Source organism: Equus przewalskii, chromosome 22, assembly GCF_037783145.1.
Source record: "Equus przewalskii isolate Varuska chromosome 22, EquPr2, whole genome shotgun sequence".
Lineage (NCBI taxonomy): Eukaryota > Metazoa > Chordata > Mammalia > Perissodactyla > Equidae > Equus > Equus przewalskii.
In genome coordinates, this window is record NC_091852.1 from 34,663,741 (window position 1) to 34,678,853 (window position 15,113).

The window sequence follows — 15,113 nt, forward strand, 5'->3', positions numbered from 1 at the left end:
ACTGAACACTTGCAATGTGCCAGTCACCATGTGGCACCTTACATATAGATTAACCCAATTTTTTCCTTTCAACCATCTTATGGGATATGCGCATCTCCATTTTACAAATGAAAAAAAAAAAAAAAAAAACCCTGAGGCTTAGAATAGGTAAATAGCTAGTTCAGAGTCACATGCCAGAAAGCTGCAAAGCTCAAACTTAAAAAATAAGAAAATAATTGAGAACATATTCTGAAGAAGGTAATGAAAACCATGTAACAATTGCAGTTAGTGGTACCCATTCTGGAGACATTTGTGGATGTTTCATGTGAAAAAAATCACAAAGACGACAATTAAAGGAAACAGAGAAGTTACAAGAAATCAAGATCTACTACTTACTCTTTGGCCTAGGACAATACAGGCAATGTAAAAAGGAATGTATCCTCTAACTTGAGGAACGGGAAAGAAATGGGGCATGGAGAAGAGTAGAGACACTGCATGTGTGTCATGTCACACACACAATGATGCTGATTCCACCCCTCAGTTGACATATGGAGGCACTCTAATGAGTTCTGCAAGAGTGATTCTCCTGAGGGTGCGATGGAAGGACTGGAAAAAAATTAATCTTAGAATATTCCATAGCAAAATGAACTCCCCAAAAAGCTTCCTATAAAACCTCAATAAATGTGACAACTGATTATAGCAGATTCCATGAGCCTGAGTATACATTGCAAATTAAGTGTAAACAATACTTTATTTCATGCACACAAACTCCTACTTACCCTGATATTTTCTGACCGTGTCACAAATACTAAGTTCCCAGTTTCTCTTTACCCTCATAGAATGCATTTTATAAACATTCTCAAGAGGAAAGGAGAAAGTTAAACAACTACAATTATACTCAATTACAACCTCAGACACTTAGAAATACACAGTTTCTGAGAGAAAACAAAAAGGTCTGTGAATAAGCTGGAAGGAAATTGTGCCAGTCTACTAGAATGTTTCAACAATCCAAATCACGAAAAAGAACTATGAGGGTCATGGGCAGCCCTCTCCAACTCAAAATCCTAGAATTTCTGAGCAGAAGACAATCCATTAGGATCCATGAAAATGGACTCCCATATTGTAAAGATGAGGAAATTGAGTTTCAAACCAAAACAGCACAGCATTATTAGATGATGGGTTCATCATCTAATAATGCTCCCCACCCCATCTACCACAATTAGTGTTGTTAATTATCAGAGAAAAAAAATTAAAGGAAAGACAAGCTCTGTTTCCTAATTCATCAAAATGCACCAAGGAAAATACAAAGGATATAAAAGTTGATAACCTAATTAGTTAATAACGGCACACCTAGACAATTAGGCCTTTTGATTTAGAAGCCTCAGGAGTTAGCCAGTTAGCTATAAGCGATCAAAAAAATGACTGACAGAAACAGCAGATATAAATTGTCTAACCTTTTATCATTACTCCATTTTAAATTAAGAGAATAAAATATGGTGTGTACCTAACCACCGTTTTCATTGGAATATAAAATTAAATTGATTTGGGGAATTCCAATTTTATCCATTTTATCTGTCTCAATGCCATACTTTAAAACAAAGCTCTACAATGATTTTCACAAAATGTTCACATTGATTTTTATCTCCGAAAAGAAGTAAGATTAAGGGGATTTTTCGCTTTTCATTCTTTTTTGAACTTGATATATTTTGCTTTTAAAGTAATAAAAACACTTAAGTTAAAAAGAAAGAAAAATACTAAAGTGATGGGTGAATATTTCTAAACATTCTGCCATAGGTTTAATTATGGGATGGTAATCGTCTCCTCTCCATCTAAATTCCAGTCTGCTGGTGCTGTAACAGGAAGTAAGAGGCCTCAGAAGGGACCCTCTGCAGTCCCCGGGGGAGCTGAAGCTGAGTGCACAGCTCCCCTCCTGCACAGACCTCAAAGGAATCATGGTGTGTGAGAGCTATTTACAACTTACTTTGTGTATAATCAGCAGAAACAAAAGATATGACAACAAGCATAAAGGCCTCTCTCTCTCTCTCCTCTCAGGAGACTTCAGCAAGGGAGGGCCAGTGGGCACTCACTTCAGTGTCAAAAGGGCTTCCAGAAAACACATTTTCTGTGGGGCAGGGAGGAAATATGGCAGGCTTCCTACACACACACACACACACACACACGCACATGCACACGTGCGCGCACGCTCTTTGTTTACTGAGATCACACCATAAAGACTGTTAGGGACTAGACTTCTGAAAAAGAGGACAGAAAAAGCCCCACATTGTAAATGGGAGTTACCATTCAAAATATCTGAAGGGAATGGGGATAGAAGGTGGGTGTGACAAAGGGGACAAAGGAAGAAAGAAAGAGGCACAGAAATGAGAACTCGGGAAAAGAAACGTATTAGCAAGAAAAGGGCTGATAGAGCCTGGGCTGCTTCTCTTCCCATCTGAAATTTAATTTTATTTTTAAACATTAAACATTCAGGTAGGCACTTGCCTGATGGGCGCTATAAAAGTCACAGCCTAAATAAACAAACTAACTTCCATGTCAGCTCAAGTCTCTTCAGTGAAGCTGGCCACAACCCAGGTCAGTTCAGAAGTGCATGTGTTTCGCTGGCTTCAGTCTAGCAGTGAGGGGATAAGGCAAACCATCTGAACCCAAGAAGAACTTGGAAAAGAACGGATAGAAAACTGGTTTTAAAAAAGAGAGAGAGAGGGAGAGAGAAAACCCAAAAAAGAATCCCATCGGAGGGCTCAGGGACATGACTGCGTATAAGTCTGTCATATTGCAAGCCAGAGAAAAACACTGATAGAACTTTAGCCTAATTTCAGTGGTTCGACCATGCCCAGCAGCAAGAGGAAAAATTAGTTAGATAACGCAAAGAATTCAGGAAGACCGTTAAGTGCAATGGATCTGACAATAAGCTAGCCAGGAGCCCTCATGAGAAAGAGCCGATTAAGAAATTCCTTACTAAACTCTGAGAAGATGGAGATGTACGCGATGGAGATACGACTGCTAAATAAAGCAGAAACTGAAAAGTCAGGTGAGCTAGGGCGGCGGATCGGCAGTTAACTTACATCTTAATTTTTCAGGCTACAGTTTAACTAGAAGACAGCATTCCAGGCCTACACTTCTTCAGCCATGAAACCCCAGGCTAAGTAAGACTCAGAAGGGACAAGTATAATATAGGACCTAAAGCTTAAGAATGAAAACAACGCATGCTGATCGCCAGTACTGGTGAGTTGGAACAGTATTTATCCGTTTTCCAGTACAGAATGGTCAGAAATACGCACGTTCTTATAGAGGCCTTAGACGAGGCAGGGTTGTATCAACAGGAACACGACAAGGATGAGAGGTATGTTACAGGAGAAGGACTGACAGGGACAGCAGACAGTCTCCTTTGGAGTCATCCCAGAACAATGGACAGGATCAGGATGAGAAAAGGGAAAAGGGTCAAGCATGTGATTCTGCTCCTCAACAGGGTGACAGACACAGAAGATGATGGGGGGCTGGGGGATGGGGGGGGGGAGCCAGGGCATCCTCACGGGAGCCAGGAACTGTCTGCGGTTCTCTCTCTTTCCACCCCGGGAGCTGGTCCTCTTGGGTGAGCTGCCAAAGAACAGGGCCCTAGGCTCCGTGTCAGGAGCAACCTCTGCAGGTACAATTACAGGAGATTTTCACAGCCACAAACAACAACAAAAATACCTTGTTTCTGTACTGTGAAATGTGGGATAAAAGGTAAAAATCTCTCTTCCCTGGTGACACCCTGAGGAGCCTAATGGACCATGAATAATGCTAAAATTACATAGAATCTTTCTTCCAGAAGGCTCAAAGGGCTTTACACATAATATTTATTAGTTCCCACATCAGACAAGTAAGGGGGGGAGGAAATTTCCACTGCACTCTTTTTATTCTTAAATAAGAAAACTGAGGCCTATAACTATGGTTGTCCTCCACATTTGCTAAAATGGATAGAACTGAAATCAAGACAAAGTTCTCTCAACTATCAACCTAGTGTTTTACTAGGAAAGTCTCCTACCATTTCACAGTTTATTTCTCCACTTTTTTTTTTTTTAATTGCTTTTTCTCTCCCAATCCCCCCAGTACATAGTTATATATTTTAGTTGTGGGTCCTTCTAGTTGTGGCATGTGGGATACTGCCTCAACATGGCCTGATGAGCGGTGCCATGTTCGCACCCAGGATCCAAACCGGCAAAACCCCGGGCCACCAAAGCGGAGCGCGAGAACTTAACCACTCAGCCACGGGGCCGGCCCCCCAACTCTTCTTTTATGTGGGTTTTAGCACTGAAGAAAATGAGAATGAAGTTATTTGTACCTGTGCCATGGGTGGGCTTTATAATTACAGTGCAGAAATAGATTACTTTCAATTGGTTTGCAATCATTCTCGTAATTCAGTATTTTGGAAACTGAACATTCCAGGTTGTTGCTTACGGGCACTACATCGCGACGTTGGATGACAGGCCTTAAGTGAAATTTCAAGTAGGCTTAAATATGCCCAGGTTAACTTTCTTTCTGCCCTCTAGGCTCAACTCCAATCATGCTAAAGGCAGGTACTGTGAAAAGTCTTTGGAATTCAACTTCTGTTTAACTCCCCGCTGCAGTATCTTGTAAAGCTGATCAGTTACTCACCAAGTCAGAGCCTTATCTCCTGCATCTGTAAAATGGGAATAATCATATTTACCATGTAGAGTTGGCAAGGCTGAAGGAGACAACATAGGCAAAGCATCTGGTGAACAGGGTATTAGAAATGCTCCTTCCCCGGGTAATCCCCCACAGCACGCCACTCCCACGAGGGCCGAGAAGTTTGAGACAGTGAGGGAAGGAATCTGGGGGAGACGGAAGCAAACCTCAAGTGTCAAAGGAATATTATAAGCAATTAGGGAAACTAAAAATTATACCTATTCAATGAGCTTCAATCAGGAGCCAGCTCAATCGACTTTTAGAGGGCGTCCTAGAATGTGCCGAGAAGGATAATAAAGATCTGTCTAGGCTCTGAGAGACTGGCCATTAGTGTCTTCGTTGGGGGAAGTGGAGGGAAGTGGCACATTTCAGTCTTCGCCAATGCTGCCCCAACCAAGCCCGGCACAATTAAAACACGAGGCAACTTTCTGAGTTCTCTTTCATGCTAGTGAAAGAAAAATAAGGAGCTTCCAGGGAACAGGAGTGAAAAAGATCTGAAGAAATCTTATCCTTTTGGGGAAAAAAAACAAAGGCAGCAAACTGATAGACAAAACCCACAGACTAAGTCAGTGGTTCGAGGTGTCCTCCTCAGCCAGGGAACATTATTAGCACCACCTGGGAACTTGTTTGGAATGCATCTGCAGGCCCCACCTGAGACCTACTGTGACAGAAGCACTAGGGGTTCTGACAAGCCAGCCATTTGCTTTTAGTGAGCAGTTTTTGAGAACCGCTAGCCTAAATAAACTAGGGAATCAATAAAGAACTGGTAAGGCAAAAGCTCTCTAGCTGAAGACTTAGTTTTAGAAGAGACAGGCCTATAAAAACAAAAAAAAAGAAAAAACTGAGGGAAGAAGGAAGGAACCTACACCAGGAAATAAGATCCAGGATCTCCCAAAATCTCACTCAGAAGGAAAGAGGAGAGTTAAGAAAGGAGACTCTTAAGAGAGAAAGCCAAAATGAGCAAGCCACGTAAGGAGCAGTGGTATGGCCAACTCCACATATGCTGCCATCATCAGAAGGAAATGATTTGGGGACAGACATTAACTTTGGCATTTAATCTAGAATCACTTCAAAATTATCCAGGTCCCCTTGAACTCAGCCACTGGGTTTGCACCACCCAGCTTCTCTCCCTGCTTTTCCATAGCAATCAGGAATGAGGATGAATTTAACTGTCTCTAATCAGGAGAAAGAGCTTGCTGCCAAGTAATGATCACCAAGCCACCAAATTGGTCTTTTTTGAGGGGTTGGCATTTTTTTTAGAAGAGTTCACTTTGGAAGAAAACAGGTGCATTTAACTGGATCTTCATCAGAGGCAAAAAATGGGACAAATCAAAAGGGGGGGGTTTCCTCCCTAAATTTAATACACTGAAGAGAAAAAGGTGATTGAAAAAAGTATGTGAGAAAGTACAAAAGGGAGTAGGAGGAATGAAATATGATAGAAGAATGTATTATGTGCCAATTAGCAAGAGAACAGATATTACCCCCCCAAAAAACCCTCAACATTTCAAGTTACCCATTGAACCACCTACAATAAACCTACTATGATTAAAAAAAAAAAAGTTTAGCTATACATGGTTTAAGAGATGAAATACAACAAGCTCATAACACTAGATTTAATGCACAGTGGTTGGTTACAGCTGCATACTCCTCTGGACTAGCCCCTTACCCCATTTTACATGAGTTAGACTTACTCTGAAGAGTGAGCCTGAAGGAAGGCCACAGATCATACCAACAGACCAGAGGAATTCCTCCTGCTGTAAACAGGAGGGCCACGGGAGCTCTTACCAGGCTGCCAAGGCTCGTAAAGTAGCATGCTGAAGATCAATGAATCAACTTGGTTTTCTTTGCATGCAAAGTCCAAACACAGGTAATGTTAAGAAAAGAAAAGAAATGGGGAAGCAGATTCCATCCTGCTGCTCCACACAGCAGAAACTTTGCCAACTCACACTGTGTACTGCACAATTCCCCCTCCAAGCCTGCTGAGGACCCCAGACCAAACGAGAAAACGCACAAAAACATACAAAGTTGATTTCTATGGAACACCCACGCCCCCATCCCCAGTGCACTGGTCTCAACTGCCATGACGTGTGGGAGGGATGAAAAGCGGCAGCATTCTGCACCAGACAGGTAAAGGGTGAATGTAAATCTCTCCCACCAATGGCACCTCTTCATTACTGAGGGTCTCAGGAAGTGGTAAGAAGATCAAGTAAAAGTTCTTCTATTTTCCTTGGAGATCTTATAAGGTATTTTTTCCAAACTGAACATATTTTACTGCTAAAATCTAGGAGTAAAATATGGCTTTAGAAACTACAAGGAGAAGCTTAGTAGACAACAGAATGCTTTATAAATGATAAAATACGCGGTTTTTTCTGGGTCTGGCCCAGTGGTGCAGCAGTTAAGTGCGCATGTTATGCTTCAGCAGCCTGGGGTTCACCGGTTCAGATCCCGTGTGCGGACGTGGCACAGCTTGGCAAGCCATGCTGTAGTAGGCGTCCCACATATAAAGTAGAGGAAGATGGGCACGGATGTTAGCTCAGGGCTGGTCTTCCTCAACAAAAAGAGGAGGATTGATGGCTGATGTTAGCTCAGGGCTAATCTTCCTCAAAAAAAAAAAAAAAAACAATAAAATATTTATTAAAAAAAAGTGGTTTTCTTTTTTGTTTCTATTTGGCGTTAGTAGCTTCACATACAGAGAGCGCTACTTGTGTCATCAACTTACCTAATGATAAGTAATGCTATAAAATACATTTTATTTTCTGTCTATGTGCCTTCCTTTTGGTGACATGATGCTCTCCCCAGGTTTCATCTACCACCTGTACGAGAACTGTGCTCCCAAATCCCTATTTCTTTCCTCTCATGTGGATTTTAGTCCTGTACTTTCAAGCTTTCACTAGAAATTTTCAAAAAACTCAGTTAACACGTCGAGCTAAACCAAAAAGCAAACAAGTTCACTGCTATCTTTCTTTACTCCAGCTCTCCCCTGCCTTTGCTGTATTTTGCAATGTTACCATCATAATCCCATTAACAAAGACTGAGAACCATAGATCATGATTAAAAGCTTTCCCTTTATTTCCCGAGCCCAGTAAATCCTGAAAGCTTGTCCATTCTTCCCTTTCAGTCTCGTCAGCTGTCCCCCCACACGCTTTCCAGATCATTTCTCTCCTTCCCGATCATTTCTAACGAGTGCATGCTCAGACCTTTGCCATAACCCTTAAGTGATAATCCCAACTTTATCATCCCACCCCTCCAACTGTCAAACATATTCTCCTAGACGATGTTTAGAGTCCCCCCACAAATTACCAATTACAGTTCCTTCCAGGCCCTCTACGATCTAACTCTGCCCTGTTTTCCAGCTTTGTCTTCTCCTCCTTCGTGACAAATACATAATAGACAGTCCAACTAGATTATTTAATGTCTCTCGCACACTGATTTTGGGCTTTCCTAATTTGACACAGTTCTTATGCTGCTCTTTTTGGAATCCTCTCCCCAGCATTATACTTTTGAAAATCTCCATACTTCCTGAAGCCACCACGTCAACTAAGTTTCCTGATGTCCCAGGCAGAAGGGATCTCCTCCCCAGTGTTAAACCATCCTTAGGGCTCACAGCACCTCACAACCTTATACTTTAAATACATGTTTTTCTCTCCTTAACAGCAAGAACTAACTTACTTCTCTTTGTATTCCCCCATACCTACCACACTGCTTTACACACAGCAGACAGCCAACAAATACATGCAAAATAAATAATAAATAAATCTCTTAAAATTCATAGTGGCACCAGTGACCCAATGTTGCAAATAGAGTGATTTTTAACTATATCATTATTCCACTTCATCCTCAACAAATACCCTTAAGGCAGTTAGGGGCCAATAATTCCTACTTTATAGAAATTCAAGATGCAAGGAGGTTACTATTTATGCACAGAGCATTCTTTTGAGTATAATTTATAGCCTGTAAAGGTTCAGTAACTAATTCAATGTCACTCTGCTGATCTGTGGTATATTTCAGTGGAAATTATACTTCTCTTGCTGGACTGTCCTTCCTTCCAGCTTACTTCAGGATGCCTCTAGAACCTTACTCCATCAAAGTAATCTCCTACAGGTGAGAAAATACACAACATTTCCTCTACAATATAAGTTTAAGAGGTCTTTCTCTGCCCCACAAGTTGTCAACATATGCTGAAATCTATAGAATGATAAAAATATACACTGGCATGTACAGCCTCTTAGTTTAAAATTTACTAGGCTTTGGAGTAGGGGCAGGTATGAAAACCTGCTTTAATAAGCTCTTTAAAACAGGTATTGATTACCAAATACCTAGAAAGAAAGTAATCAGTACACTACACTGCACCGAGATAGGAACACATTTCTAAGATACTATGAAAGCAGCTTACAGCCAACTGGAGGTAAATTTCCATCCCTAATCAGTTTCTACTTTGTTTCAAGTCAGGGGTAGGCAACTACAGCCTGAGGAATGGAGAGCCAAAGGCTACCTGGCTGCCTATGTATGTAAATTAAGTTTCACTGAAATACTACAGCCAGGCCTGTTCCTTTACATATAGTCTACGGCTGTTTGCAGCTACAAACACAGAGTTAAATAGTTGCTACAGAAAAACATAGGGCTGCCTAAAATATTTACAGTCTGGCCCTTTACAGAAAAGGTTTTCCAACCCAGTTTAAAGCGTGCAAAATTATACCTCTTCCCCCAGCAGCATCACTTTCAAGAATTCACCTTTAGGAAATATGAATACAAGGGTGAAAAAGAATGTTCATATTGAAGCACCACTCTTTATAAAAGAAAAGAGCTGGCTGGGGCCGGCCGCATGGCTGAGTGGTTAAGTTTGCACGCTTCGCTTCGCGGCCCAGGGTTTCGGCAGTTCAGACCCTGGGGGCGGACATGGCACCACTAGTCAAGCTGTGCTGAGGCGGCATCCCACACGCAACAACTAGAAGGACCCACAACTAGATATACAACTACAGACTGGGGGGCTCTGGGGAGAAGCAAATAAAAAGAAGATTGGCAACAGATGTTCGCTCAAGTGCCAACCTTTAAAAAAAGAAAAGAAAAGAAAAGAGCTGGCAACACCTCAATGTCCACAAACCAAGAACTCATTAAGGAAATTATGATACAATGATATACTAAAAATCCATTAAAAATTATGACAGATATCTATGTTTACAGACATGGAAAGATATCTAGGACACAATTCAAAAAAGAAAAGGCAGTCACATATCCATAATCCCTTTATGTAACTAGTATCTATCAACACATCTGTATGTACACATAAATGAAGAAAGATGACTAAAATGATGTTTATAAAATGGTTCCTTGATGGCACTCTTTCAGATATTTTTTACTCTCTTTGTAGTTTTCTTTTTTTCTTTCTGAGGAAGATTAGCCCTGAGCTAACATCTGCCGCCAGCCTCCTCTTTTTGCAGAGGAAGATTGGCCTGAGCTAAAATCTGTGCCCATCTTCCTCTACTTTATATGTGAGATGCCTACCACAGCATGGCTTGACAAGCGGTGCGTAGGTCCACACTGGGGATCCGAACTTGCCAGCCCCAGGCCACCAAAGCAGAGCACAAGAACTTTACCACTACACCACCAGACCAGCCCATCTTTGCAGTTTTCTTCATCAGATCTGCACAATAAATACATATCATTTTTACAAAAGCTGTAAAAAAAAAAAAAAAGTTTACAGCTATTAAAAATTAAAATCAGTGTGCAAAGTTTAAGATTCTGCATTTTAGAAAGCAGTGGGTTTTTCAGAAAATAAAGGTGTTTTGGTAAGTTTTTGGTTTGGGTAGGGTTTTCGGTTTTGTTATTGCTGTTCTGGTTTTTCCTTTTTGTTTGTTTTACAGACAGAGGGGGATGGCACCATGGCCGAGTGGATAAAGTTCTATGCACTCCACTTCCAGGTTCAAGAGTTCAGATCCTGAGTGTGGACCTGCTCCACTCATCAGACACACTGTAGCTGTAGAGGAAGACGGGTGCAGATGTTAGCTCAGGGCTTATCTTCCTCAAGCAAAAAGAGAAAAAGAGGAGGTTTGGCAATGGATGTTAGCTCAAGGGTGAATCTTCCTCCCCAAAAAAATAAACTAAAAAAAAACAGAAAGGCTCGGGGCCAGCCCTGTGGCTGAGGGGTTAAGCTTGCACGCTCCACTTAGGCAGCCCAGGGTTTCACCGGTTCCAATCCTGGGCATAGACCTAGCACCGCTCGTCAAGCCATGCTAAGGCAGCGTCCCACACAGCAGAACCAGAAGTACCTACAACTAGAATATACAACTATGTACTGGGGGGTTTTGGGGAGAAGAAGAAAAAAACAAAACAAAACAAAAGAAAGATTGACAACAGATGTTAGTTCGGGGCCAATCAGAAAGCAAAAGACTTCACGTTCTGTGAAATAATAATTTTTTTTTTAAAAGACAGGCTCTTAGGTTTACCAATAAAGTGCATATCTATGGACTGGCATCCTCACTATACGTGGCAATCTCAGTATTGGATCAAAAAAGTCCCTGAGAAAAGCATGCATGGGTTAGGAGGAAGAGGAGAGGTTAACAAACAGTCCCTTGAAGGAAATGTATTAATTCAATCAGCGTCTTGCTTCTGGGTTCCCATAAAAAGGTTCATAAAGTACCCAAAAGCCACATAAGATTTTAGAATTATGCTGCTCAGTGACTGATTCTCAGTGAAGAGTAAGAGAGGAGAGATTTTTCTCCACCCTCATTTTCTTCAACAAAAGTAAGCTTCTGCAAGATTGGCACAACTGTTTTTTAAACTGGTAACTGAAAAGGCCAAGGATGTACAGGATACAATTATTAAGAACCTGTACCACCACTGATAAAGAGATGTTAAGTCAACACTGCAAAAGGCTTACAAACTACAACAGGAACGACAGAAGACATTGCTAAAAGAACCAACACAGCTCACCCTCTCTGTGCCAAACTTCACAGGCATCATTTCCAACCTCATTTTATAAATGAAGTAACTGAGGCTCAGAGAGGTTATATAACTTTTCCAAACTCTCATAAAGAAGAGATCACTTCAAATGCAGATACATCTGACTCAAAAGTCTGAACTCCCCCATGCTCATGAAATAGAAATTGTATTTCTAACGAAGTACTGTATAAAATCTCAATATAAATCTAGCAGGTGAGAAAACTTGAAATTCCTGGTTTGTAAAGATATTACAAAATTACCACATCAATTAATTTGTTTTAAAAGCAATTTCTTTTAAATAGTATGTTTTTTACATTATTTTCTGAGTTAAACCTATCCATATTCTCCATCCTTACATTTACACATATATGCATATACATATGATATGCATATCTATTTATATATATGTTATACCATTATATGGAGCACAAAAACTTTTTAAGATTTTCAAACTGAAGTAGAATCTGTATACATCTGTAGACACGGAGTCCAACTGGACATAAAACTGTGACTTGGTTTTTTTCCCACTATAGAATTATTTCACTGCTATAAACAAACTCTGTGCCCCAAAAATTAACATGTGAAAAGCTGTACGATATAACTGTAATTTTTTTACATTGATTATTTACCCCACAGTATTTTTCTCTTAGATATATTCTCTTTTCAAATTGTGCAGTGATTAGCTTTTCCTGTGAATTCCCCCAATTGCACCTCCAAACTCAAGATACACAAACCCTTCAACTCCCAGATGGGGAAGCTGAGGTTTTGCCCTGTCGTGTTTTCTGGGGATATGGGGCCATGAGGCTACAGTTTTCTAACCACGTATTCCATGGATCCTCGTAGAGGCTAGAAAGTAGGACTCTGCAGCTGTGCCTCTTTTCCTCTAGAGCAGCTCTAATTTTTATCAGTTCTACATATCAGCTTCCTTGTAAAATTTAATTTGAAAGGGGAAAAACAAAAACCAGCGGGCTCTACAACAGATTTTTTTTTCCATAGCTAGCTTAAGTTATAGATGGATGAAGAATGTAACAGAGTTTTTAAAAGCAAAGACTTTGGGGTCAACCTCCTGGATACACATTTTAGACTTTTATTTCCTCGTCTGTAAAATGAAAATGATTCTACCTGCCCAGATTGCTTTTATAATAAGTGAATAGGTCACGTGGGTACCAACCCCAGCACATTGTGTGAGCTAAGAGGTAGCTATGAGATAATTAGTTTTTGATCCTGATTCCTTTACTCTAAGTAACAGGCGAAAATAAACACTAAGCCAAATATTTATGTTAGATCTTAAGATGCAGTATGTTCAAACTAGGGTTGGCTGAAAGACACTATATATTAGGCAAAATAACAAAGCTAATCAAAGACCATCTATGACCGTACTGATGTACTACACATGGGAACACAATTACTTTCAATAAAAACATAATTCGGGATTAAAAAACAATAAAAGAAGCACATTTGGTTCAACAAATAGTTCCCAAGCCTTTAACTACACTTAAGGCATTGAGCAAGACTGTAAACGGAGATAAAATATTGCCCAATATACGTGTAGGTTGCTTGCTACTATTTCATTTAATTCTACTGAGAAGTATAAATACTATTAGCTTTAGTGTGACCTTAATTCCATAAATACAAGAGAATATTCACAAAGCTGGGGACAGAGGCAGGGGTCTTACCTGTAAAACTGAACATCAAGCTCCACCATAAAGTGCTACTGATAATGAATATAATAAGGCAAGAAGCTCCAATTCAAGGAAATGATTAGAACTGATGATACAAGGGTAAACAGAATCCAACAGAATTTGCCAACTTAGCCTGTTGTCTATCATTAGCCACAACTGATATCACAGAAATAACAGCATCACGCTGACATTCATGAAGGCCAACCTGGTGAGAATTTGCAAAGTGGCAAAAATGCAAGACTAATGGTTGACACAAGAGAGTCTCAGAAATAAAGCAAGTTGTCTGCCGATGCCTAATATCTCCTTTCCCATAGATAATTAAAGAAATTAAAACATTTAAATTTACCCCCTTGTTTCCAAAAATTGAAGCTTCCCAAGTTTGCCACAGGGCAAGCTCAAAGAATGGGACTTCCAGTTTACTGAATATCTACTATGCACTGGAGCTTCTTCACATGTGTTGTCTCATTTCATCTTCCTGACAAATTCTCAAGCTAAGTGTTCTTTTCTTCATTTTAAAATTAAAGAAAATAAAGGTTCGAGACAAAGTGACTTACCCAAGGTCACGAGACTAATAAGTGGGAACACTAGAATCTGAACTCAGGTCCAATGTTTTAAGCCCCCCTAGAATTCTACAATGTCAAACAATAACATCTGGTACAATGGGAACAGAAAAATGCTAAAAGAAAAAGATTGATATTTTTCAGAAAGCATAATTTTTAGGGGAAAAAAATCCTAAATCAATTTTAATTTTCTTATTAGAGAAACATGATATTGGAGTAATTCCACTCTTTCCCTCTTGGATTATGAAAGGAAATTTTTAATAAATCAAATTGGAAAGGGGAGAATACAACTACATCCTTTTTACAATGAAAAACTGCTTCCACGATCAGGATAACAAATACATTTTTAGGTAATCTAAATGTACATGATAGATTTTCTTCTTAATGTGGCACTATTAAGTTTTTCTACTATTTAGGAAAAAGAATTAATTTTGAAATTGGCTGCAAGAAAAAAAACAAAACTAGCACCAAGCAAGTTTAATATTCTTCTGAAAGCTGCACTTTAAAATTTAAAATTAAAACAAAAATCACCCAAAGAAAACCCCCATCATTACTTTACTACAACCCAACAGAGTAAAAAGAAATAATTCTTAAAGCGAGTGTTCTCTAGAATGTAAGGGAAAATATCCAATGAATTCGTCTAAAATTTGAAGTGCCAAGTCCATACATAAATCTTGATTTTGCCATAGAGTTAACTGCTTGTTGGTTTAAGACCTCCCATAAACAATATGAATCTATCTGTTTATAAAGAGCAAACCATCAAACAGACAGCGTTAATCAGATTAAACTCAGGAGGTCTATCTTGACAAAATCATCGTTTTATAGAAATACATAAATCATGTACCAAAACCTCTATAAACAGGGCACACAAACCCACCCATAGTTTACTTTTTTGTGGTACATTCTTGAGTTAAATTTCTGTCACATAACATTGTAAAAAATAACTTATCAATGGAAAACTATCGTAGTTTAACAACTCTACAAGTTTTCCCCTGCATCTTTTGGAAGTTATCAGAGTATAGCTGCACACACAGGCGCACACACACATACACAACTCTGTGTGTGTATATATATGTGCACTATTAAGGAAGAGAAAATGACACATCACAAGAACATGAAAACAAAGAAAGTATTAAGGTTTGAAAGTGAAGAGAAATAGAAAGGCAATTCAAAACTAAAATTCAAACTATTATGACATCCTTCCATAGGTAAGCCCAAAATAATCCATGTTTCTCCTAGACATTGGGAA

The 15,113-nt window shown here is 39.7% G+C and overlaps 1 protein-coding gene across 17 annotated transcripts in view; it reads right to left on the reverse strand.

Moving 5' to 3' along the window:
• The window catches only part of BNC2 (basonuclin zinc finger protein 2), a 416,788-nt gene that overhangs the window by 249,256 nt on the left and 152,419 nt on the right, over window positions 1–15,113 (reverse strand). The gene's annotated exons all lie outside the window — the stretch shown is intronic.